The sequence below is a fragment of the Macaca nemestrina genome, chromosome 4, assembly GCF_043159975.1.
Source record: "Macaca nemestrina isolate mMacNem1 chromosome 4, mMacNem.hap1, whole genome shotgun sequence".
Classification (NCBI taxonomy): domain Eukaryota; kingdom Metazoa; phylum Chordata; class Mammalia; order Primates; family Cercopithecidae; genus Macaca; species Macaca nemestrina.
In genome coordinates, this window is record NC_092128.1 from 129,914,966 (window position 1) to 129,942,484 (window position 27,519).

At 42.9% G+C, this 27,519-nt stretch overlaps 2 long non-coding RNA genes across 5 annotated transcripts; both read right to left on the reverse strand.

Moving 5' to 3' along the window:
• Positions 1-75: 75 nt before the first annotated feature.
• Positions 76-23,167, reverse strand: LOC139362902 (uncharacterized). 4 transcript variants are annotated; one of them, XR_011622482.1, is made up of 8 exons: positions 22,014-23,167; positions 20,664-20,722; positions 18,733-19,217; positions 12,902-13,062; positions 9,846-9,910; positions 5,357-5,411; positions 1,847-2,016; positions 76-1,714 (listed from the first exon to the last, which is right to left on the reverse strand). It is a non-coding gene; the product is annotated as an uncharacterized lncRNA (long non-coding RNA). The 4 variants fall into 4 exon arrangements; XR_011622485.1 differs by lacking the exon at positions 5,357-5,411; XR_011622483.1 differs by lacking the exon at positions 1,847-2,016.
• An 86-nt stretch (positions 23,168-23,253) lies between these two features.
• Positions 23,254-27,186, reverse strand: LOC139362905 (uncharacterized). The gene is made up of 3 exons (XR_011622529.1): positions 26,576-27,186; positions 24,383-24,445; positions 23,254-24,151 (listed from the first exon to the last, which is right to left on the reverse strand). It is a non-coding gene; the product is annotated as an uncharacterized lncRNA (long non-coding RNA).
• Between the last annotated feature and the right edge of the window lie 333 nt (positions 27,187-27,519).

The window sequence follows — 27,519 nt, forward strand, 5'->3', positions numbered from 1 at the left end:
CATCCCAGTTACTCAGGAGGCTGAGGCAGGAGAATCACCTGAACCCGGCAGGCGGAGATTGCGGTGAGTCGAGATAGCGCCATTGCACTCCAGCCTGGGCAACAAGAGTGAAACTCCATCTCAAAAGAAAAAAAGGTATTAATTTTAACAGAGGATCAGCATAATGAGGGACACACTAGCACGAAGTAAAGACATCTCTAGAGAATACAGAACTAGCAGAGGTCAGGCATTATGGCTCATGCCTGTAATCCCAGCAATTTCGGAAGCCTAGACAGCAGGATCGCTTGAGGCCAGGAGTTGGAGACCAGTCAGAGCAACATAGTGAGACGCTGTGTCTACCCAAAAAAAAGAACAATATTAGCCAGGTGTGGTGGTGGTGTACACCTGTAGTTCCAGCTACTTGGGAGTCTGGGGTGGGAGGATCCCTTGAGCCTGGGAAGTCTACACTACAGTGAGCCAAGATCATGCCACTGAACTCCAGCCTAGGTGACAGAGTAAGACCCTGTCTTAGAAAAAGAAAAGAAAGTATTAATCCCCCTATGGGAATCTCCTCTTCTCCTGCCCTCTCAGGAACCTCACTTGTCAGTTCTTCCTCCCACTTTCCTGTATCTTTAACCTATCCCCCACTTTTAGCTCCTTCCCACCATCATTTAAATTACTCAAACTTCTTCTATTTTAAAAACCTCTTCCTAAACTCAGTGAGAGGTCTCCTGCACACCCACTGAGCCATCTGCTCCTCCTGGTGCCTTCGCTATAGCAGCCTGAACCATGTCTCTAATCCGTGAATCTCATCACGTTACTCCCCCATTTACATCACTTCTCCTTGCCTCCGGGATTAAGTCCAGACTCCTTAACAGCCCCTGCTCTGCCCTGCCTTGCAAGGCAGCCTCACTGCTTGCCCCTCTCCATTTCACCTACTATGGAGTCCAGCTGAGCCTCATCTTTCTCCTCTGGGACTCTCTGAAGTGGGTGATGCCCTCTGCTTATAATACGCTTCCCCTTAAACCTCTACTCTCTTCCTGGCTAGCTTCAGCTCCTCTGTCACTTGTCCGCTTTGGCATCACCTCCTCACGGAAGACTTCCTTGACTCCCCAGATTCTCAGGAGCATGGCAGGTGAGGTGCTCCTCCCATGAATGGATGGAGATTAGGGAGAGTGTGTTATTCATGCTTAATTCACCAGTGCTTAGCTCAGTACCTAGCACAAAACAGTTACTGTGGTAGCCAAAGTAATAACCCCCACCCCCACCAATTGTTCATGTCCTATGTTACACAGCACAATTACATAGGAAGGGGGAATTAAGAGTGCAGATAAAATTAATGTTGAAAATCAGCTGACCTTAAAACAAGATTATCCTGGAATATCTAGAAGAGTCCATGTAATTACAAGCATTCTTTAAAAGTGGAAGAGGGAGGCAGAAGGTTAAGAACCAGAGATAGTGGGCACAATGGCTCATGCCTGTAATACCAATACTTTGGGAGGCCAAGGCAGGAAAATCCCTTGAGTGCAGGAGTTCAAGGTCAGCTCTGGCAACACACTTGAGGCCCCATCTCTACAAAAAAAATCACAACAAGATTCACAGAGTGTCATGGTGCTCACCTGTGGTCCCAGCTACTGGGAAGGCTGATGTGGCAGGATTGCTTGAGTTTGAGGCTACAGTGAGCCGTGATTGGACCACTGAACTCCATCCTGAGTGACAAGGCAAGGTCCTGTTTCTAAAGAAAAAAATGACATTGGAATCAGGGTCCCCTCCATCCTAAGGTGCCTACAAGGCATCTCTCTCTGCAAACGAGTAAACATCATCTTCCAACTCCTCACAGAGTGGAGGAGCAGGAAAACTCCCTCACCTCATTTCTGTGCCACTTGGGAGGTCTGGACAGCCCAATAACCAGCTCCTTGCTGATGATGCAATCAGGAAATGGCTCGAGTTGAGCTAAGGAGAATTTGGATCCTTCTTTTGGTTCTCAACAGGCAGGGTAGGGGCCAGGCATGGTGGCTCATACCTGTAATCCTTGTACTGTGGGAGGCCAAGGTGAGAGGATTGTTTGAGGCCAGGAGCTCAAGACCAGCCTGTGCAACATAGCAAGACCTCGGTGGCATGCACCTGTGGTCCCTATTACTTGGTAGGATGAGGTGGGAGGACTGATCACTTGATCCCAGGAGTTTCAGACAGAGCCAGACCATGTCTCAAAAAGTTAAAGAAAAAAAAAAAAAAAAAAAAAAAGAGAGAGAGAGAGAGACTATAGGCAGGCACCACCACATTTGGCTAATTTTTAAATATTCTGTAGAGACAAGGTCTTGCTAGGTTGCCCAGGCTGGTCTAAAACTCCTGGCATCAGGCTGGGCATGGGGGCTCATGCTTGTAATCCCAGCACTTTGGGAGGCTGAGGCAGGCAAATCACCTGAAGTCAGGAGTTCGAGACCAGCCTGGCCAACATGGTGAAACTCCGACTCTACTGAAAATACGAAATTAGCCGGGCAGTAGTGGCGTGTACCTGTAGTCTCAGCTACTTGGGAGGCTGAGTCAGGAGAATCACTTGAACCTGGGAGGCGGAGGTTGCAGTGGGCCAAGATCGCACCACTGCACTCCACTCTGGGCCACAGAGTGAGACTCTGTCTGAAAAAAAAAACAGAAAACAAACTCCTGGCATCAACACATCTTCCTGTCTTAGCCTCCCAATGCCCTGGGATTATATTGTTTCCTGTAATTGAAGACACTTGTTCTTATACTGCTTTAAGGTATAAAAGAAAAAACAAAACATAATGACAAATGTTGGTGAAGGCCAGGCATGGTGGCTCAGCCTGTAATTCCAGAACTTTGGGAGGCTGAGGTGGGTAGATCACTCAAGGCCAGGAGTATGAGACCAGCCTGGGTGACACGGTAAAATCCGATCACTCCAAAAAAAAATAAAAGTTAGCCAGGCATTGAGATGAGAGAATCACTTGTGCCTGGGAGGTCAAGGCTGCAGTGAACTGTGATGGTGTCATTGGGCTGCAGCCTAAGAGACAGAGAAGCCCCTATCTAAAAAAAAAATAATGTCAGTGAAGATGTGGAGGAATTGGAACCCACATACATTACTGGTGGGAACATAAAAGCGTGTAAACACTTTGGGTATTTCTTTTCCTGTCATTTCAATTGGTTTTGTTTTTTTGTTTTTTTTTTTTTTTTTTAATCAAGACAGGGTTTCACTATCTTGCCCAGGCTGATCTTGAATTCATGGGCTCAATTCCTCCCATCGGAGCCTCCTGAGTAGCTGGGATTACAGGTGTGAGCCATCACACCCAACTGGTGTAGCCACTTAAGAAAACAGTCTGGCAGTTTCTCAAAATGTACAGTCATCATATAATGCAACAACTTCACTCCTGGGCATATATCCCAGAGAAATAAAAATACATATCCACACAAATATATATTGTACAACAATCTTCAGAGCAGCATTATTCATAATGGCCAAAACATGAAGACAACCCAAATGTCCACCAACTGATGAACAGATAAACAAAATGCAGCGTGTCTCTACCACGGAGTATTACTCAGCAATAGGACGATGAAATGTTGATACACACTATGACATAAAGGAACTTTGAAAACATTGTGCTAAGAGGGAAAAAAAGCCACAAAAGATCACATATTGTAGAATTCTATTTGTCCAGATTAGGCAAATCTATAGCGACAAAAAAATGAATCAATGGTTGCCTAAGGCTGGGGGCCAAGGCAGGTGGGGGGAGTAGGAGGTAGTGGCTAAGGGGTATGGATTTCTCTATAGGGTAATAAAAGATTCTAAAAGTGACTGTGGTGATCGATGCACAGCTCTCTGAGTATTCTAAAACCTACTGAATTGCAGATTTCAATAAATAAAGTGAATGGCATGTGAATAATATTTTAATAAAGCTATTATTTAAAATAATAGCACAGGTAGTCATGCCTGCCTGTAATCCCAGCACTTTGGGAGGCTTAGTCAGGAGGATCACTTGAGGTCAGGAGTTTTGAGCCTAGTGTGAGCAACCTGGCAAGATCCCATCTCTATGATAAAAAATGAAAAAATTAGCTGGGCATGGTGGCACATGCCTGGAGTCCCAGCTATTTCGGAGACTGAAGTGGGAGAACTGCTTGAGTCCAGGAGTTTGAGGCTACAGTGAACCATGACCATGTCATTGTACTGCAGCCTGAGCAACAGAGCAAGACCCTGTCTCTAAAAAGGAAGGAAAACAAATGCAAGTTTGTATCACTTTGTGAGTGCAGCCAAGTTGGAGGAGAAACAGACAAGAACAAAAGAGCACTGAATAACCAGGGTGAGTGGCTGGTTAGGCTCGGTTGCTAGCTAAGTGGTTTGGAAACAATTCATTAGTAAAGTTACAGCTCTGGGGACAGTCATGCAAAGAATGAATGCTAAATTCATTACAAATGCCCATGGTCTTTCTTTACATGCCTTCTAGTGAAAAATTCCTAAGTGCCTAAATAGCAAGTCTGCAACAATACCAGCTATTTATTAAAGACTACGAAAAAGAAATGGAGGCTGGGCCTGGTGGCTCACGTCTGTAATCCCTGCACTTTGGGAGGCTGAGGCAGGCAGATCACCTGAGGTCAGGAGTCCAAGATGAGCCTGGCCAACATGGTGAAACCGTGTCTCTACTAAAAATACAAAAATTAGCTGGGTATGGTGGTGGACACCCATAATCCCAGCTACTCGGGAGGCTGAGGCAGGAGAACTGCTTCAACCCAGAAGGCAAGGGTTACAGTGAGCTAAAATTGCACCACTGCACTCCAGCCTGGGCGACAGGAGCAAGACTCTATCTTAAACAAAAAAAAAAAAAGAAAAAAAGAAATGGCATCTTCTTCAAGAATGACATAGTTTTTCATGATAAAGCTCTAATTTTGCATTTGTTCAAGTATTGATTAGATTTACCCAATATGACACCAATCTTGGATAAAGTACAAACAATACAATTTCATTTTCTCAATAATCAAAACTGACTAGGTAGTCTAATATCAATTCCGATCTTATTAAACAATGATCAGATTTTTAAAATTATGGAATGATGGAACAAATAAGATGTTACAACCTGTTCCAAGGGGAATTCCAAAACCCACACATATCTGAGACCATCAAGTATGATGAAATATATTTGATTACTATACTGAAAAATAAACTGATTATAAAGCCAACAACAGTTGGGCAGGGGTCTCCTCATCCACAGCCACACAAACCCGATCATGCAGCTATGTGGTTGCAAGGCCTACATAGCCTAGAAGGGACTGGTCTGACTTGGGATTTCATTTCATTTGTATTTGTATTTTGAGACAGGGTCCCACTGTGTCACCCAGGATGGAGTGCAGTGGTATAATCATAGCTCACCGCAGCCTTGACCAACTGGGCTCAAGAGATGCTCCTGCTTCAGCTGCCCCAATACCTGGAAATACAGGCAAGTACCACCATGTCAGGCTTTTTAAAATTATTATTAATTTTTTTAGAGAGAGAAGTCTTAATATGTGGCCCAAGCTGGCCTCAAACTCCTAGCCTCAAGAGATCTGCCCACCTCAGCCTCCTGAGTAGGTATACACCACCATGCCCCGCTATATTTATTTTATTTTATTAAATTTCTTTCTTTTATTTTTGTAGAGAGGAGGTCTTACTATGATGCCCAGGCTGCTCTCAAACTCATGGCCTTAAAACATACTCCCATCTCTGCCTCTCAAACTGTTGGAACTATACGTGTGAGCCACTGCCCCTGGCCTGACAGGATTTTTTTTATCTAGCATCCTTTACTTCGTAGGATTGGGAAAGGCAGTAGGGTTTTTTTTTTTAAATTACTTAATAATTCAATTAGAATCAAACTCAACCTTGACCCCTGCCTTCTCTCACAGCTCACATCCAGTCTGTCAGGAAATCCTATTGACTGACTTCAACATGTATCCAGACTCTGACCATCTCTCACTACCATTGTGCACCAGGTCAGGACCACTATCATCTCTCACTGGGATGTTGCCACAGTTTGGCCCCCATGCTTCTACACAAATCTTCCCAGAGTCTTTCTCAACTTGGCGGCCAGGGCGTGCTTTAAATCAGGAGACAGATCATGTCGCCTCTCTGCTCAGAACCCCTCGGTGGTTCCCATTTTAGTCAGAGTAAAAGCCAAAGCCCCAGGAATAGCGTCCCAGGGCTTACACGATCTGTACCGATCCCAGCCCAGCAACTTCCTGGCCTCCTTGCCAACTTTGCTCCCTCTCTCTCTTTGCTCCACTGGCCTCCTTCCAGAGCCTCAGACACACCAGGGAGTTTCCTCCTAATGCCTTTATCCTGTTGACTCAGCCTACAGAGCTCTTCCCTCAGCACCTTGGCCAGCTGCATCATCTGCCTCAAACTTTTGCTCAATATTCACTTATGAGGCCAACCGTGACCACTCTACTCAACATTGCCATTTGTCCCCATTCCCATCATGCTCATTTCTTTCTTTCTTTTTGAAACAAGGTCTTGCTCTATTGCCCAGGCTGGAGTACAGTGGTGCAATCATAGCTCACAGCAACCTCAACCTCCCAGGCTTAAACAATCCTCCCGCCTCAGCCTCCCTAGGAATTGAGACTACAGCTGCATGCCACAATGTCTGGCTATTTTTTTTTTTTTTTTGAGACAGAGTCTCAGTCATCCAGGCTGAAGTGTAACAACGCGATCTCGGCTCGCTGCAAAGTCTGCCTTTCAGGTTCAAGTGATTCTCTGCCTCAGCTTCCCGAGTAGCTGGGATTACAGGCACCACACCTGGCTAATTTTTGTATTTTTAGTAGAGATGGGGTTTCACCATCTTGGCCAGACTGGTCTTGAACTTCTGACCTCATGATCCAACCCCCTCAGCCTCCTAAAAGTGCTGGGATCACAAATGTGAGCCACCGCGCTCAGCCTTTTTTAAAAAAAACTTTTTTAGACATGAGGTCTCATTATGTTGTCCAGGCTGGTCTTAAGCTCCTGGGCTCAAGCGATCCTCCTACTTCAGCCTCCCAAAGTGCTGGGATTACAGGCATGAGCAACTGTAACATAAAGCCCCAGCTTCATGTTCACTTTTTCTTACTGCTACAACAAACTACCCTATATTTAGTGGCTTGAAACACCACAAATCTACCACCTTACAGTTCTGGGGTCCAGAAGCCCAACTAGGTCTATTAAGGCTAAAGTCAGGTGTCAGAAGGGCTGCATTCCTTCTGAAGGCTCTAGAGAGAATGTGCTCCCTTGCCTTTTCCAGCTTCTAGAAGCCACCCCCATTCCTTGACTCATCTTGAAGATGGCCCCTGACTCCATATTCAAGGCCAGAAGTGCAGCATCTTCAAATCTCCCTCTCTGACCTCTTCTTCCATCACCACATCTCCTTCTCTAATTCTGACTCTCCTACCTCCTCCTTTCTCTTATAAAGATCCTTGATTGGTGGGCATGGGGGCTCCCATCTGTAATCCCAACACTTTGGGAGGCCAAAGAGAAAGGAACGCTTGAGGCCAAGAGTTCAAGACCAGCCTGGGGAACATAGGAAGACCCCACCTTTATAAAATTAAAATTAAAATCAGCTGGACATGGTGATGCACGCCTGTAGTTCCAGCTACTGGACAGGCTAAGGTGGAGGATCGCTTTAGCCTAGGAAGTCAAAGCTGCAGTGAGCTACGATCACATCACTGTACTCCAGCCTCAGTGGCAGAGCGAGACTCTGTCTCAAATATAAGAAAAGAAATACACATTTGATCTCTGCCCCTGGTTCCTGGCATAGAACTTCTAAAGCTCTTATAAAGTCCTTAGTGACGGAGGTAATAGGAGCATTTTCTGTTTTAATATTCAGTCTTAGTCCCAGTTTCCTGACACAAGGGCCTCTGAGGTCTTTCAGATCTGCAGCATGGTAAGAATGCATGTGGGATGCTGTTGAGCTGACAGAGTGGCTGCAAGCTCCCAGACTGCTTCAGGAGGAGGGCTGGCTGCCAGAGGAACCAACCGCATTTTTTTTTTGAACGGAGTTTGGCTCTTGTAGTCCAGGCTGGAGTGCAATGGCACAATCTCAGCTCACTGCAACCTCCGCCTCCCAGATTCAAGCAATTTTCCTACCTCGGCCTCCTGAGTAGCTGGAATTATAGGGATGTGCCACAATGCCCAGCTAATTTTTGTATTTTTAGTAGAGATGGGTTTTCACCATGTTGGTCAGGCTGGTTTCAAAATCCTGACCTCAAGTGATCTGCACGCCTCGGCCTCCCAAAGTGCTAGGATTACAGCATGAGCCACTGCACCCAGTCCCAACCACATTTCTTGAGGCTTGGAACTTTCAGCCTCACCTGCCGAACTCCAGGAGGCAAAAGGGACTGGAGATTGACTTAGCTACCAATGGTCAATCAATCATGCCTCCATAAAAACCCAAACAACAGGGTTTGGAGAACTTCTGTGTCGCTGAACACAAGGAGGTGCTGGGAGGGTAGTGTGCTCAACAGAGGGCATGGAAGCTCTGTGCCCCTCCCCACTTACCTTGCCCTGTGCACCTCTTTCACTGGCTGTTCCTGAGATGGAGCCTTTACATTGAGCCAGTAACAGAAAATAAGCTGGCCAGATGAGGTGGCTCATGCCTGTAATCCTAGCACTTTGGGAGGCAGAGGTGGGGGGAAATCACTTGAGTCTAGGAATTTGAGACCAGCTTGGGCAACATAACAAGACCCCATCTATACAAAAAATAAAAGAAATTAGCCAGATGTGGTGGTGGGAACCCTGTAATTCCAGCTACTTGAGAGGCTGAGACAGGAGAATCACTTGAGCCCTGGAGGTTGAGGCTTCAATGAGCTATGATTGCACCACTGCACGCCAGCCTGGACAACAGAGCAAGGCCCTGTCTTTTTTTTAAAAAAAAAAAAAAAGAAAGAAAAGGAAAAACCTGTTTTTCTAAGTTCTGTGAGTTGTTCTAGCAAATAACTAAACTGAAGAAGAGAGTCATGGGAAACCCTGATTTCTAACTGGTTGGTCGAAATACAGGTGACAACCTAGGACTTGCAATTGGCATCTGAAGTAAGGGTGGTCTTGTGGGACTGAGCCCCTAACCTGTGAGGTCTGCACTAACCCCAGGTAGTGTTGGAATGGAATTGTGGAATACGCAGTTGGTATCCAGAGAGTTGGAGAACCGGTGTAGAAACTCCACACATACATTTGGTTAGAAGTGTTTGAGTAGAGAAAAACATGAGTTATTCTCTCACCTGTCTACCTGCTTAACTGCATAGGAGAGACAATGCATGGTGCTCATGAACAAGGCAAGCATTAAAGTCTGACCAGACCTAACATTTGACTCAGTCTTAATATCCATGTGAGCTTGGGCAAATCGCTCATTAACCCCAAGTCTTCATCATTTCATGCATAAAATGGGGATAACTGTGGCACCTACCTGTTTTTGTGAGAATTAATGAAATACTATGCTTGATGTTATTGTGATCATCACACTGTTTGACAAGGACAGTGATGCATGATAACACAAAAATTTAGAAACTGTAATGAGGTCTCGGGCAAAATTCCATACAAGCAAATTACTGTCTCTACAAAGCATTCCTGCCACACTTAATTCACCATTCCCTGAACAAAATGTGCCATCTTCATTGTCCAGGTCTGTACAGTGCTGGTTTCCCTGCCTGGGCTGCTCACTCCATCCCATCCCAGCCCATTCCTCATCCCTCCACGTCCCTCTTCCCTCCCCACTCTCATACAACTCTTCCTCATCTTTCAGGACCTGGCTTCAATGTCACCTTAACTGGAAGCTTCTCTCACCCTCCAGAAGAGCTTCCCATTGCACTTGATGCACGCACTATTATTTGATCATTTTTGAGTTATAGTCCAAGTCTTTTTGTACCTGAATAACATGTTGCCCAGTCAGTCTCTCTTCCTGGATTCAGAAGTCTTTCATGGTAGATCCAGCTGGAGTGACAAAAACACATTCTTTAAAAAAAAAAAAAAAAAAAAAAGAAAAGAAAAGAAAAAAGAGGGATGACACAGACATACATCAGTACTTAAAAGTTTTAAATGGTATGTGAAAAACAAACAAAATGCAAGGGCTTCCAGCAGAAACACAGGAGGGAAAGTGTTACTGGGAAATATAACAGAAGGTTACTTTTTATTTTATTTTTAGAAAAAGGGTCTTGCTCTATCGCCTAGGCTGGACTGCAGTGGTGCAATCACAGTTAACTGAAGCCTCAACCTCCAGGGCTCGAGCAATATTCCCATCTAATTTTTATTTTATTTAAGAAACAGTCTTGCTCTTACCAAAGCTAAAGTGCAGTGGTGTGATCATAGCTTACTGCAGCCTCAACATTCTAGGCTCAAGTGATCCTCCAGTCTTAGCCTCCCCAGTAGCTGGGACTATAGGTGTACAGTGCAATGTGTAGCTCAATATTTTTTTAATTTTTAGTAGAGACAAAGTGTCGCTATGGTGACCAGGCTGGTGGTGATCTCCCACACTCAGGCAGTTCTCCCACCTCAACCTTCCAAAGTGCTGGGATTACAGGTGTGACCTGCCTGTAACACCACAGAGGTGTGACCTCACACCTGGCTGAGGGGGTTAATTTTTAATTATATAAAGAACTCAAAGCAAATATTAGAAGGAGCCTAAATGCCTACAGCAGCTGATGAGTAAACTGTGATACATCTATATAACAAAATATTATGCAACCATGAAAAGGATTAAGATAGATCAATAGGTATTGGCACAAATGTCCACAAAATATGAAAATGTGAAGTGATGTTCAATCACCATGTATGTGTCTTGAAGGATATGGCCCATTTTCTCAATAGCAATTATTTCCTGAGATAAGATTATGGGTCTAAAGACTGAAGGAAATTTTTCACTTATTTATTTAAAAGTATTTACTATTTTTATAATTTAATAAAAGATTAAACAGATCATTGCATTAGTAAAAGACAAATTAATTCCATAAATAAATGGAAAAGACATGGACAGCTCAGGCATGGTGGCTCACGCTTATAATACTAGTATTTTGGGAGGGGGTGGTGGGGGGATCGCTTGAGGCCAGGAGTCCCAGACCAGCCTAAGAAACAAAGCAAGACCTCGTCTCTACTAAAAATTAAAAAAAAACTGGCCAGGCATAGTGGCATGTGCCCATAAACCCAAGTACTGAGGTGGAAGGATCACCTGAGATCAGGAGGTCAAGACTGCAGTGAGTTGAGACTGTGCCACTACACTCAAGCCTGGGAGACAGAGCGAGACTTCATCTCAAAAAAAGAAAGAAAGAAAAAAAGGACAATAAAGAAATAAAGCTAAGAAGCTAACACAAGGAAAGATAAAACGTGTGACAAATAGGCCGGGTACGTGGCTCACGCCTGTAATCCAGCACTTTGGGAGGTCGAGGCGGGTAGATCACGAGGTCAGGAGTTTGCGACCAGCCTGATCAATACGGTGAAACCCCATCTCTACTAAAAATACAAAAATTAGCCAAGCATGGTGGTGTGTGCCTGTAATCTCAGCTACTCAGGAGGCTGAGGCAGAATTGCTTGAACCTGGGAGGCAGAGGTTGCAGTGAACCAAGATCATACCACTACACTAGAGCCTGGGTGACAGAGCGAGACTGTGTCTCAAAAAAAAAAAAAAAAAAAAAGGTGACAAAGTAATATGAAGTCTTTTATTTATCACACAGAAAGTAACTTGTTAAATTATAATACCTGTGCCAGTGAAAGTGCAGTGAAATGGCCATTTTCTTGTACTATCAGTGGTGTTTAAATTGTATATAAACCTTCCAGGATAAAGCTTGGACATTTTTTTAAAATAATACAGACAGTTACTCATTATACTGCCTCCTCCAACTCCTGGCCTCAAGCAATCCTCCCACTTCACCCTCCCAAAGTGCTGGAATTATAGGCTGACAGCCACCATGCCTGAAAGCTTGGCAATTTACATCAAGGGTAATAAGAATGCTCATACCCTGTCACTCACAGTAATCTCACTTCCGGAAATATCATCTTTGGATATAATTCAACCTAAACGAAAGGTGATATGCACAAACACAGTGAAAATCTGGGAGTAATTTTTTCCTCATTTTTAAAAAAATATGGAATGCTTCACAAATTTGCATGTCATTCTTTCACAGAGGCCTATTGTTCCAACTTAAGTACATGTGCCACTGAAGCAAGCATGCATAATTTAAGATAGAGTGGTTAAGTGAAATAAGGAAGAGATATGGGGAATTTAAAAAATCTGTGGTACTTATAGGCACCTAGTAACAGCTCAGCAAATTATTATTTTTATGGTAATTTCACTCAATTAAAAATTGTCATTAAAAATTACCACAGTCATGGAACATAATGTATCCTACACTATAATTGTAAAAACAGATACAATTTGTCCCTTGGTATATGGGGGAATTAGTTCCAGCTACCCCATTTCTGTGTATACCAAAATCCATGCCTACTCAAGTTTTTGAAGTCAGTCCTGTGGAATCCAAATATTTAAAAAATGGGAAAATTAGTGAGGTGTGGTGACAAGCACCTGTAGTCCCAGCTACCTGTGAGGTTGAGGCAGGAGGACTGCTTGAACCCAGGAGGTTGAGGCTGCAGTGAGCCATAATTGCACTACTGCAGTCCAGTCTGGGCAACAGAGTGAGACAGAAGGTTCACTTTTTAATAGAATTTTTCTGTTCACTTGAAGATATGGTCAGGACTGCGGCATAGGAAAATTTTTCATAAAATAACTATCTAATCCAATTAATGCTGGAGTTGGGGACAGAAAACGTTTTGGTGACTATTTATTCCTTCACTTGCTGTTACATAAACTATTGCCAGTAGGCATTTACCAACCAGAAGTGTCATCTCAGAGCTACTCACAATGAAAGGTGACGTCTGGGGCTCAGGTGTGTTGAGGTCCCCATGCCTGGGCTATGGGTGCTGAGTGGGACTTACTTGTCCATCCATTTTCTCTATTCCAGCACTGGGAAACTTGGGTTTATCCATCTTGATAAGAGGTCACTGAAATACCACTTGGCAAGAACCACAAATGGAAGAAAGGCCATGAAACCACAGGACAGTACTTGTTCTCAAGGGAATCTTTAGCTTAAGTGGCTCTGTAAAAGAGAAAGTATATTGTTGAAAAATAATTGCAGGTCAGGTGAGGTGGCTCATACCTATAATGCCAGCCACTGGGAGACAAAGGCAGGAGGATCCCATGAGGCCAGGAGTTCAAGACCAGCCTGGGCAACACAGTGAAACCTCATCTCTACAAAAAATTACGAAATGAGCTGGGTGTGGTAACACATTCCTACACGCCATGCTACTCTGGAGGCTGAAATAGGAGGATTGCTTGAGCCCAGGAAGTAGAAGCTGCAGTGAGCTCTGATCTCACCACAGAACTCCAGCCTGGGTGACAGAGTGAGACCCTGTCTCAACACACACACACACACCCTCATCTCAGTCTGTCCAGCCTTGACTAATCAAAAGGGTCTTCTGGTTACAGAAGAAGTATGCTCTTTTATAGGACAGGGAGAGACCAGCAAGCTTATTCACAGCCTTTTCCTCATCCTCTGCTTAGTTTCCAAGAACCCTCACAGTGAAAACAGAGTCCCTGGGAAAACAACCTAAATCTTTAGGTTACCAGGGGAGAAATATGCCTCCTTTGTCAATTAATAAATGGAACACCTGCCTTAAAATCCAGGGAGTTCTGCTGGAATGAATCACTCCCTAAGACCTTGACCTATGCAGGGAACACGAAAAACTGGAGTTTAACCAGGCGCGGTGGCTCACGCCTGTAATCTCAGCACTTTGGGAGGCCGAGGCGGATGGATCATCTGAGGTCAAACCTGGCCAACATGGTGAAACCCTGCCTCTACTAAAACTACAAAAATTAGCTGGGCATGGTGGTGGATGCCTGTAATCCCAGCTACTTCAGAGGCTGAGGCAGGAAAATCGCTTGAACCCAGAAGGCGGAGGTTGCAATTACTTCTAGAAGAATTTCCATTAGCCCTTTGAAATCCTTCAACATTCATTAAGGTCAAAGAGTTGTCACCTAATTTAATCTGATGGGCATGTGACCAGAGTCTTTCTAGGGAATAGAGACTCCCAAACTGTTCAGCTGGGAAGTGAGGAGATAATTTATTACTCAAAATCAAAGGGAAATGAAAAGAGGCCAACCTAGAGCGTCATTATTCTTTCTTGGCAGGGAATGGATTCCAGAGTCATTCTGTGACCTTTACGTTCTGTGACCTCCTTATTAGCATCTAAAAGCTTCCAGTGTAGGATGCAGCCAGCTAGGTTCTCTTCTAATGTAATAAAATCTGCTTCAGCAAAGCTTATGCAGAGCCATCTCCAGACTCCAGAAATAATAGGCTATAAATTACAGGATCTCCCATTTGATATAATGAAGTATAAGCATGCTCCTGAATGACTCCTCTACATATTACTCTGGGTGACTTGAAGTGAATTTGATACAAGTACTAGAGCGAGCGCAAAGCAGAGCTACATCTAGGATTAATGTGCTTGGGCCCAGCTCCTCACTACTCACCTATGAGTACAGTTCCAGAACCTAAGTAGAGGGTGGGGGAACAAGGCTCCTGGCTTTTTTCCCTAATGCCTGCCATCTCTTTCAGATTTCTTATTTCTTTGCAAAGAAACTAAACAGGCACGACTAAAAAAACTAAACGATTAAACCCTACACAGAGAATCTCCAAAAATTCACAAAATATCATTCAAGACTGTTAGAAATACAGCCTTGAGGATAACTTGATGTACCAGTGATCTACAATATTTGGGATCATTCCAAATTCCCGTCAAGGATCTGCCTATATCAACACAGGGACAAAGGACCAACCATTCAAATAGGCCCTGCTGCCAAAATGCCATCTCTTCATATTGTTCCATTTAACAAAACTGCAGCCTGTCATCTATCCTTAAGTCCCTTGGCCAATGGTACAGAGCCAGAGTATGCTACTCCCTAGCAGGAAATCAACAGGATGACCTACTAAACACCATTTAGAAGATGCTAAGGCCCATGAATTGCAACAGGAAAGAAAAGACAGATAATTAGTCAGACAGGTACATGCTGGGCCAAAAATGCACTACAACCCCCACCCAATTCTGCCTAATCCTAGCTGGACTGACACCAACCTGATGAGACAGGCCTGTAAGATCTCAAACTAAAACAGAAACTCCTGAACTGGGTTCTTGAGAACCCAGGAAGCAGCAGTAAACCATTAAAGAACAATTAAGGTCTGGAGGTGAGGGGGGAGTTTCAGATAAATGAAATGCTGGTAGAACACAGGGCCCAAAGGAGCAAAAGTTAACCTAAGCCCAGGTAGAACCTTGTTTACTAGAGTACTAGGCACGGGGTGTGGCAACTATTCTAACCAAAGAGGCTCCACTGGGGTTGGGTTAGCAATCCAAGGTATGGCATGCATAGGGCTGGTGGAATTCAGGGGGACTGAAACAAAAGCTTCAGAACCAGAAAGACTATATCTGGGGACAGAGCACAAAACTCTCAAGAGATGAGAGAGTTTTGTAAGAGTGAGGCAGAACTATATAGCAGTTTCAGGAGATCTGCTGGTGCCCAGCAAGAGCTCCAAATGGGTTATATGCAGGGACGCAGGCTGTAGTCTCAGAAGAGGAGGTTCAGAAAAGTCATTCAGTCCAAGACCCCAAACGGTGTTCTCTAATAACAGGAATTAAGGCCCCCTAGAGAAATGGCTGACTCCATGTATGGTACAGTATATTGATCCTGGAACATCTTTTTTGCCAGAAAGCAAGGAAGTCATCAAAGTCCAACAGCATCACATCAAAAAGACAGGAGAGTCAACTTGAAGAGATAATTATTAACCTCGATGAGACAATGTAAGCATCCAAAACAATAAAGACAGCAATGGCCTGAAATACATCAAATGCAAACAATAATCTATGAGTTCATGATGATATTCAGAAAAAAAAGCTATTGGTCACTAAAGGGAAGGTTACTAGGTCACTAACTTACTACTCTGAAAAGTGACTTAAAATGAGAGGTAGTGTGGAGCTATTTATTCAGTTTTTCCCTTACAAACATAAATTTTTAGGGAGATTAAAGTAGATGAAACAAATCTGGAAAAATGGAGGTAAATGCTTAATCGGAGGGTTGGGTACGTGGAGGTTCATCCTATTTCTTTTGTGTATGTTTGAACCCCCTACAAAAAAAGCACAAGACAGAATGTGAGCCAAGCAGCTTAGGGTTTAGGCAAGGCTTCTGCCTACAAGAGACACTAGGATATGAGGGGTAGTTTTAGCCCTGATGGGCTGAGCTAACTGGAGGTATATAGGGAGGTGCTAAATTGCAGAGGTATCATGTTGCCCAGCACTTGATCGAATCCTAGATGCTAGGACTGCTTGGTAGCATGCTTCCTAGGTGGTGGATCTGAGGCTACCTACAGAACTTCCTTTGTAGTCATAATTGGCTCAGAAACTACAAAAGGGCTTGCTCTTGAAAATGGAGTTGGTCTTTGTCCATTTCATGCTGCTATAAAAGAATGCCACAGACTGCATAATTTACGAGAAGGAAAAAAGGAAGGAAGGAAGGAAGGGAGGAAGGGAAGGGAAGGGAAGGGAAGGGAAGGGAAGGGAAGGGAGGGAAGGAGGGAAAAAGGGAAGGTGGGAAGGAGGAAGGGGAGGAAGGGGAGGAAGGGAAGGAAGGGAAGGAAGGGAAGGGAAGGAAGAGAAGGAAGGGAAAGAGGGAAAGAGGGAAGGAGGAAGGGAAGGAAGGTGGGAGGCGGAGAGAGAGGAAGGGAGGGGAAGGGAAGAGAACGGAAAAACAGGGAAGGGAAGGGAAGGGAAGCGAAGGGAACGGAAAGGAATGGAATGGAACAGAACCAAATGGAACAGAAAGGAAAGGAAAGGAAAAGGTGAAAGGAAGAAACTATTTCTTGTAGTTCTGGATGCTATGAAATCCAAGGTTGAGGGGCCTGCATCTAGTAGGGATCTTCTTGCTGCATCATCCCACGACAGAAGGCAGAAGGACAAGAGAGTGCAAGACAGCAAGAGGGCAAAAGGGGCTGAACTCTCTTTTATAATAAGACCACTCTGTGATTACTTATCTATTACCATAATAACAACATTAACTCATTCATGAAGGCTCTCTTATTAGGCCCCACATCCCAACTGTTGCATTGAGGATTGAGTTTCCAGCACATAAACTTTGGGGGACACACTTAAACCACAGCAGAGGACTTATGTAATTTCAACCACGAGGAGCTGGGAAAATCAAAGGCATGAGAAAGACAGCAAAGGCTAGGAGAGAAATATGCACAAGTTAAGGAAAAAAGTCACAGTGAATCCTGTAGTGCAGGCTACTTTATCAAAAGCACCTAAAAAAGATCTCATTAACTGCCCCAACTCACCTCCACCCACATCTAAAGGGCCACACACAGCACCACCAAAGGCAGCACAATGAGAACAGCAATCTCCTCAACAGACGAGCTGTGAGTATCCATACACCTAACTCAATAGCTCCAGAACAGCCCTAAAACAGCTCCTCCCTAACCACCACTCAAGTCACCAGCTGGGAAACTATCCAGAAAACCCAAATCCTGACACACCACTAACAAACAAATTAAACGGCAAAGAACAACCCATTTAAACAGCAATGCCAGTTGCTGGGAAAAAAAAGGAACAATGAGTAGAGGAAAAGCAGACCTCTTGGGGTCCACCAAGACCCAGTCTCTCAGCTTCAGCACTTTCAAATGCAGAATCCTCTGGGGCCTGTGGAGCTCCATGAGGCATGTTATCCTCAAAGATAAATAAGCAGGCAAGCTGGCTAGAAAATTGCTAAGGGTATTATTCTTCAAAGAATCTTTTTAGGGTCAAAGAGGAATGTTTCTTACAGGCTATGTGTATTCCCCACAGATTCTGAGGATGATGTCAGTATCCCTTTCCAGATGTGTTAAACAATTTGCGGTCACTTGTATTCCTGCCACTGAGTACCAGTGCTTTGCTAATTTGAACTGATTCCAGCTCACACTGACCCCGGCTCCCTGGATCTGGTTGCCATTAGCCAAGACTGTCATCCATACTGTACCCTTTCAAAGAGTCCTAAAAACAGCTCTTCGCCTACTCTTCCAAGACAAGTAAAAATGTCTGCCAAAGAAATGGGGAAAAAAGATTGAGAGAGAGAAAACAATTAACATACTAACAAGAGAGCAAAAAGCGAAGGGGGAGGAGAAACTAGGAAAATCATACATGGGCTCACACCTATTTCCAAAGCTGGGCTAATATTCTTTTGCTTGTGTCTGAATAAGTCACCAATTTTAAACTGCTAATGAAAAAAAAAAGAAAAAGAGAATGAAAGAAGCAGGCCCAGGCCGGGCACGGTGCTAGGATTAAAGTGCCGTAATCCTAGCACTTTGGGAGGATGAGGCGGGTGGATCACCCAAGGTCAGGAGTTCGAGACCAGCCTGGTCAACCTGGTGAAACACCAGCTCTACTAAAAATACAAAAACTTAGCTGGGCATGGTGGCGCATGCCTGTAAACCCAGCTACTCAGGAGGCCGGGCAGGAGAACACCTTGAACCCAGAAGGCAGAGAATGTGATGACCTGAGATCATACCATTGCCCTCAAGCCAGGGTAATGAGAGCAAAACTCGGTCTCAAAAGAAAAAAAAAAGCCATAAAATAACTCAGATTTCATTAAATACAACCCTAGTGGTGAATGACTACTGGTCAACAATAAAAAAGATGGATTACTCAGAACAGAGATTAAGAGTCCAGTAAGAATCCAGGAATCTTACCCTTAAATAATGAAAGAAATCCTTTCCTTGGAAAGTAATATCCTCTCAGGCCAGGAACTCCACTAGTAGACAGCCTTCTTAAAAAAACATTTCTGGCCGGGCATGGGTTCACACCTCTAATCCCAGCACTTTGGGAGGCTGAGGCAGGAAGATTACCTGAAGTCAGGAGTTCAAGACCAGCCTGGCCAACATGGCGAAACCCCATCTCCACTAAAAATACAAAAATTAGCCTGGCATGGTGCTGGGCACCTGTAATCCCAGCAACTCGGGAGGCTAAGGCAGAAGAATCACTTGAACCCAGGAGGCAGAGGTTACAGTGAGCCAAGGTCGCGTCATTGCACTCCAGCCTGGGTGACAAGAGTGAAAACTCTGTCTCAAAAAAAAAAAAATTCCTTTGGGAAGAACTTCTACATAAAAATCTTCAACATGAGACTGGAAAAAACAGTATGGGATCATCCCCGGACCGTTGGCTTTTACAGTTGGAGCTGTAAGAACAAAAAGAAAAAAGGATGTCATTTAAACACAATATGTAGAAAAGAATAATTATTAAATCTGTATTGGTCTTTAACTTTTATACTTTGATCTTTAATTATGTTATTGTAATTGAGTCCAAAGAAAAATAGTATGAGTAGGCCGGGAGCGGTGGCTCAAGCCTGTAATCCCAGCACTTTGGGAGGCCGAGACGGGCGGATCACGAGGTCAGGAGATCGAGACCATCCTGGCTAACACGATGAAACCCCGTCTCTACTAAAAGATACAAAAAACTAGCCGGGCGAGGTGGCGGGCGCCTGTAGTCCCAGCTACTCCGGAGGCTGAGGCAGGAGAATGGCGTGAACCCGGGAGGCGGAGCTTGCAGTGAGCCGAGATCCGGCCACTGCACTCCAGCCTGGGCGACAGAGTGAGACTCCGTCTCAAAAAAAAAAAAAAAAAAAAAAGAAAAATAGTATGAGTAAAATAAAAAGAACACCATAAATGCTAATATTCTGTTTATCAAAGTCTGCAGTGAAATATCCCATTAAATCCAAGTGCAGTGACTCACACCCATAATCCCAGAACTTTGGGAGGCTGAGACGGGTGAATCTCCTGAGGTCAGGAGTTCGAGGCCAGCCTGGTCAACATGGTGAAACCCCAACGCTACTACAAATACAAAAATTAGGCAGGCGTGGTGGCAGGGGCCTGTAATCCCAGCTACTCAGGAGACTAAGGCAGGGAGAATTGCTTGGACTCAGGAGGTGAGCTTGCCATGAGCTGAGATCACACCACTGCACTCTAGCATGGGCGACAGAACAAAACTCCATCTTAAAAAAAAAAAAAACCACACACACACACACACACAAAACAGCTAGCACATGACATTTGCTATGGGGAGACTAGGGATATGATCTTGCTGCAATCCTTCCATTTTAATAATTGCAAACAGTGTGATTCCATTCTGTTTTGTCCCCACTCCACTCCAGAGCCAAAACAAGAAAATCAATTATATTTCTATTTCTTTAAAAACATATCTAACTAAATCATCTAATTAAAAGATAATATGCACGGCTCCATACTAGTAATAAAAACTTCTTATGTCCTGAGTATCATGGACATTTGATGAATGCTTGTTCAGTTGACTGGTGTAGACTTCAATAATAACCTGTTCGATGCATTACGCCACATTAATCTTGCATCTCAAAAGTAGGACAAATATTGTTTTTTCAGTTTTGTCTACCCAAAATGTAGTATTTACACGTATTTAAAAATGGGTTAATAAAAAGAAAATGAGTTTGTTCTAGAGAGTATGAGAATTTTGAAAACATGAATTCTCCTGTCCTGGCACATAATTAATACTTAGAGGCATATTATTTCATGTGAAAGCTACCATTAAAAGAAATTAATGTTAAACGTTACTTCACATAATCTTCTAACCTGACTAAAGACTGAAGATCTACCTCACAAAGCTGATTTATCAAGTTGTAAATCTTCACCTGTTGAATTCATAAGTTCATCTCTGAAAGATAAGAATAATTCACTAGGCAATATTCAGCAAAGTAATATCCACTAGTACATATTTAACATTTCATCACCAAGGGTGGGTGTGAAAAGAAAAGACAGACTGGGCACAGTGGCTCACACCTGTAATCCCAGCACTTTGGGAGGCCGAGGTAGGCAGATCTTGAGGTCAGGAGTTCGAGACCAGCCTGACCAACATGGTCAAACCCCGTCTCTACTAAAAATACAAAAATTTGCCAAGTGTGGTGGCAGATGCCTGTAATCCTAGATACTCAGGAGGCTGAGGCAGGAGAATTGCCTGAACCCAGGAGGCAGAGATTGCAGGGAGCCAACATCATGCCACTGAACTCTAAGCCTAAGTGAAAGATCAAGTCTCCATCTCAGGAGGGAAAAAAATAATTAATTAATTAATTAAGAAAAGAAAAGACAATCGGGATGCTTGAGCACAACTAAATCTTCTTTTGAGGTTTCTATACAGTAACCAAACAAAATAATAATTGCAAATGGTCTCATCAGGTACTTCGTGGAGGATGTGTCCTCACAAGTAAACTGGTAACTTTGCAACCCACAGGTCTTTGAAACATATTACAATAATCTTAAATGGGATCCTTTAATATCACATTGCATTCAAGACTATCTTTCTCTACACATCTATAAAAATCATTTATTCCCACATAGGCTTTAAAATCTCAGGCTTAAAAACAAGACATGGATACTATTTTCTTTAGCAAAAGTAGCAGAAAACTGTGAAAGAAAATGTCAATTGCGTGCCAATCAGGTGAGGGCAGTCTTCACATTTTAAAAGCTAACACCGGCATGACTTACTCAATGTTGGACCCAGATAAATTAAAAAGTAGAAGATAAAAATACCTAAAATAGGCCAGATGCAGTGGCTCAAGCCTGTAATCCCAGCACTTTGGGAGGCTGAGATCACCCGAGGTCGGGAGTTCAAGACCAGTCTGACAAACATAGACAAACCCCAACTCTACTAAAAATACAAAATTAGACAGGCATAGTGGCACATGCCTGTAATCCCAGCTCCTCGGTAGGCTGAGGCAGGAGAATCGCTTGAACCCAGGAGGCAGACATTGCATGGAATCGAGATCGCACCACTGCATTCCAGCCTGGGCAAAGACAGCAAAACTCCATCTCAAAAAAAAAAAAAAAACCATAAAATAACTCAGACTTAATTAAATATAACCCTGGTGGTGAATAAATATTTGTCAACAATAAAAAAGTTTATTACTCAGAACAGAGAGGAGAGTCCAATAAGAATCCAAGAGTCTTACCTTTTAATAAAAAAATGAATCCATTCCTTTGACAGCAACATCCTCTCCAGGCCAGGAATTCCATTAGTAGACAGTCTTCTTAAAAAAAATTTCTGGCAGGGCATGGTGGTTCACATCTGTAATCCCAGCACTTTGGGAGGCTGACGCACGAGGATCATCTGAGGTCAGGAGTTCAAGACCACCCTGGCCAACATGCTGAAACCCCGCCTCTACTAAAATTACAAAAATCAGGCTGGCATGATGGTGGGCGCCTGTAATCCCACCTACTCGGGAGGCTGAGGTAGGAGAATCACACGAACCCAAGAGGCAGAGGTTGCAGTGAGCCAGGATCACGCCATTGCACTCCAGCCTGAGCAAGAAGAATGAAAACCCCATCCCCCACCACACAAAAAGAGTTCCTTTGGAACGGCCTTCTACATAAAGATCTTCAACATGACACTGGAAAAAAAGGATATGGGATCATCACTGGACCTTTGCTTTTACAGCTTGAGTTATAACGACAAAAAGAAAAAGGGATATCATTTAAACACAATATGTAGAATAGAATAACTATTAAATTTGTATTGGTCTTTAACTTTTATACTTTTATCTTTACTTCTGTTAATATAATTGAATCTAAAGAAAAATAGCAATAAAATAAAAATATTATTGTTCAAAACATTGAACAATACTCTGTTCAATGCATTACGCCACATAAATCTTGCATCTCAAAAGTAGGACAAATACTGTTCTTCCAGTTCTGTCTACCCGTAAATGCAATATTTACATGTATTCGTAATGGGTTAATAAAAAGAAAATGAGTTCATTGTTCTAGAGAGTATGATAACTTTGACAACATGAATTCTCTTGTCCTGGCACATAATTAATGCTTAGAGGCATATTATTTCATGTGGAGGGTACCATTAAAAGAATTCAATGTTAAACCTTAAATAATGACTGAAATAAAAACAACAGCAAAAATGCTAATATTCTGTTTATCAAAGTCTGTAGTGAAATATCCCATTAAAGCCGGTTGTAGTGACTCACACCCGTAATCCCAGCAGTTTGAGAGGCCAACGTGGGTGAATCACCTGAGATCAGGAGTTCGAGACCAGCCTGGCCAACAGTGAAAACCCATCTCTAGTAAAAATACAAAAAGTAGCCAGACATTGGGGAGGGCGCCTGTAATCCCAGCTACTCAGGAGGCTGAAGAAGGAGAATCGCTTGAGGCAGAGGCTGCAGTGAGCCAAGATCACGGAATTGCACGCCAGCCCAGGCAACAAGAGCTAAACTCTATCTCAAAACAAAACAAAACAGACAAACAAAAAACAGTAAGAGAAAACTGGAGCTAAGTCCTACTCATTGTATTTACTTTCCTAAAATAAAACAACATTATTAAAAAAATTATGGCCAAGCCCAGTGGCTCATGCCTATAATCCCAGCGCTTTGTGAGGCCAATGTGAATAAATCACATGAGGTCAGGAGTTCAAGACCAGCCTGGTCAACACGGTGAAACCTCAACTCTACTACAATTACAAAACTTAGGAAGGCATGTGGCAGGTGCCTGTAATCCCAGCTACTTGGGAGGCTGAGGCAGGTAGAATTGCTTAAACCCAGAAGGTAGAACTTGCCATGAGCTGAGATCACACTACTGCACTGCAAGGGCAACAAAACAAAACTCCATCTAAAAAAAAAAAAAAAAAAAGAACTGCTAGCAGGTGCAATTATTCACAATATGTAGAAATTATTCTTTTCTACATACTGTGTTTAAATGATATCCATTTTTCTAATTGTTCTTATAGCTCAACCTGTAAAAGCCAAAGGTCCAGGGAGACGGGATATGATCTCACTGGTTAGCCTTCCATTTTAGTAAATCTAAACAGTGTCATTCCATTCTGTTTCGTCCCCACTCCAGAGCCAAAACAAGAAAATCAATTATACTTCTATTTCTTTAAAAACATATCAACTAAATCTAATTAAAAGATAATATGCATGGCTCCACACCCTAAAAGAAAACCTTCTGTCCTATGTATCATGGACATTTGACGAATGCTTGTTCAGTTGACCGGTGTAGACTTCAATAATAATCTGTTCAATGCATTACGCCAGATAAATCTTGCATCTCAAAAGTAGGACAAATACTGTTCTTCCAGTTCTGTCTACCTGTAAATGCAATATTTACATGTATTTGTAATGGGTTAACAAAAAGAAAATGAGTTCACTGTTCTAGAGAGTATGAGAATTTTGACAACACGAATTCTCTTGTCCTGGCACATAATTAATACTCAGAGGCATATTATTTCATGTGGAGGGTACCATTAAAAGAATTCAATGTTAAACCTTAAATAATTATTTCACATAATCTTCTAATCTGACTTAAGATTGAAGACCTACCTCCTGAAGCTGTTTAATCAAGTTGTAAATCTTCACCTGTTGAATTCATAAGTTCATTTCTGAAAGGTAAGAATACTTAATATTCACTAGGCAACATTAAGCAAAATAATATCCACTAGTACTTATTTAACATTTCATCACCAAGGGTGGTTTTGATAAGAAAAGACAGGCTGGACACGGCGGCTGATGCCTTTAATCCCAGCACTTTGGAAGGCTGAGGCAGGCAGATCACGAGGTCAGGAGTTCGAGGCCAGCCTGGCCAACATGGTGAAATCCTGTCTCTACTAAAAATACAAACATTAACCATGCATGGTGGCAGGCACCTGTAAGCCCAGCTACTCAGGAGGCTGAGACAGGAGAATTGCCTGAACCCAGGAGGCAGATGTTGCAGAAACAACAATCACACCACAGCATTCCAGCCTGGGTGAAACAGCAAGATTCTGTCTCAATCAATCAATCAATAAAAATGTAAGGAAGAAGCATTTACTGTGCATGTATATGCCTGGTATTATATGAAGCACTTTAGTGTCTTATCAAATCTTCAGGATAGATCTTCAGTTCTCATGACCACAAAAGAGGACACTAAAGCTCAGACAGGAGAAGAGACGTGGCCAGCCTGTGCCCCCAGAGCCTACAGTCTTACCACCAGGTGAGACCGTTACACTGCTTCCAGGTATCACATGTTGTGAGATTTTTACTTTAAAATGAACCAAAAAAAACCAAAGGCAAAAAAGGCATAAGCTATTAAAAAGTGGGAGAAACACTAAGAGAACCTTAAGCACATAACTAAAAATATTATGGAAATGTTACTGAATTCACTAGCAAATTTAATTCTAGATTTTCATTGAGGAGTAGGTTATATTATTCATGATGAAGAAAAAATGTTCACTTTAAGTATATTAACATAAATACCATCAATATGATTTATCATGTTTAAACGTTCACTTAAAGCAATTCAGTTAAAATTCTGCATCTCATACAATTTTATAGTTTGCTAGTAGGTTACAAGTAGTCATCCAAATAAAAACAGTAAAACACATGATGTTTTCCACTGGTTATTGCTCTTTTTAGGTAAGCACTTTGGTTATTGCTCTTTTTAGGTAAGCACTTGATATATACCAACAGACAGAGGATAATAACAAATTGCTAATTTCTTTCATCATTATACAAAGGTGGCTTCAGAATAGAATAGTATAAGTGCAATGACGAATTTGAAATCTAATGTCAACTCAGTGATGCAGCAAGATAAAAGTAGAGACAATAGGGGCACCTTGGTAAGTACTGAATTTTTATTTATTTATTTATTTATTTGGAGATGGAGTTTTGCTCCTTTAGCCCAAGCTAGAGTGCAATGATGCTATCTCAGCTCACCACAACCTCTGCCTCACAGGTTAAAGCGATCCTCCTGCCTCAGCCTCCCGAGTACCTGGGATTACAGACATGTGCCACCACGCCCATATAATTTTGTATTTTTAGTAGAGATGGGGTTTCTCCATGTTGGTCAGGCTGGTCTTGAACTCCCGATCTCAAGTATCTGCCTGTCTCGACCTCCCAAAATGCTGGGATTACAGGTGTGAGCCACCACACCTGGATGAATACCAAATTTAATGAAGCAGACTAAGAGAAACAATTCATTTTAAAAAATAACATTTTGCCACGCACGGTGGCTCACACCTGTAATCCCAGCACTTTGGGAGGCTGAGGCAGGTGGATCAGGAGGTCAGGAGTTCAAGACCAGCCTGGCCAAGATCATGATACCATCTCTATTAAAAATACAAAAATCAGCCAGGCGTGGTGGCTGGCGCCTGTAATCCCAGTTGCTCAGGAGGCTGAGGCAGAGAACTGCTTGAACCCGGGAGGCAGAGGTTGCAGTGAGCAGAGATCACACCACTGCACTCCAGCCTGGGCGACAGAGTGAGGCTCTGTCTCAAAAAATAATAATAATAATAATAATAATAATAATAATAATAATAATAATAATTCAATGAAATCCCTAAGATGAAAGGCTTTGCAATAAATATGTAAATAAATTCCCAATCTCCATGCTGAAAGTTTAAAAGAAATGCTAATAATTAAAGAAACACAACTTTTCCTTAGCTTTGCAGCAATTTAGAAACAGAGAATGTTTCCAATATTTAGACACTACAAAGCACCTGACAAGGAGAAACGTGTAAGGAGGCATGACTCACCAGCAGCCCTGGGCCTGTCCACGGTACCCCCATGATGAAGAGTAACTCCACTGTGTAAATGCTCATGAACACAGGATTACAGGAATTTTCCAGTTTAGACATACCATATTTTCTTTCAGACAATTCTTCAACTTGCTTATGTAGATCAGCAATATGATTATTCCATTTCTCTGAAAACTGAGCAAAAGCTGATTCTCAATAATATGTCCCTATGTCAGAGCAGCACTAACATGTAAGAACTTATTTCATATATTTTACATTCTAACAGTCCACATCATTTTACTGCTTTCAAAAAATTTTTTCCCTTTTTTGGTGGTTCTTAGAATTGGTTTAATGAGAGACTATTAGAGAAGTTGAAAAGCAGGAGGGCAGAAAAGTTCAATCAAATTAAACACGGTAACAGGGAGGCCACAAAGAGGAGGTCTCCAGGGCTCTTTTAGCAAACTTCCTAAAACATGTCTCAACTGTGTGGAAATAAGTCTTTACAGCAGCCGGGTGTGGTGGTGCAAGCCTGTAATCCTAGCACTTCGGCAGCAGAGGCAGGCAGATGGCTTTGAGCTCAGGGTAACATAGCCAAAACCCCCCTCCCCACCCCCACCCATCTCTACCAAAAATACAAAACAGCCAGGCATGGTGGTAGGCGCCTATAGTCCCATCTACTCAGGAGGCTGAGGCAGGAGAATCACTTGATCCCAGGAAGCAGACGTTGCAGTGAGCCGAGACCATGCCACTGCCAGCCTGGACGACAGAGTAACACTCCACCTCAAAAAAGAAAAAACAAAAACAAAAACAAGGTTAAAAGGGACCCCAGACCTTAAAGGTACAAGTTTAAGAGGGACCCCTAAGCAAAAAATGCCAACCCTTTTTCTCTCAATCTTTGAAACACCAGGAAGGTGTAACAGTTTTGCAGCCTAGCTGTAGCAGGCTGATGCCCCCAAGATGCC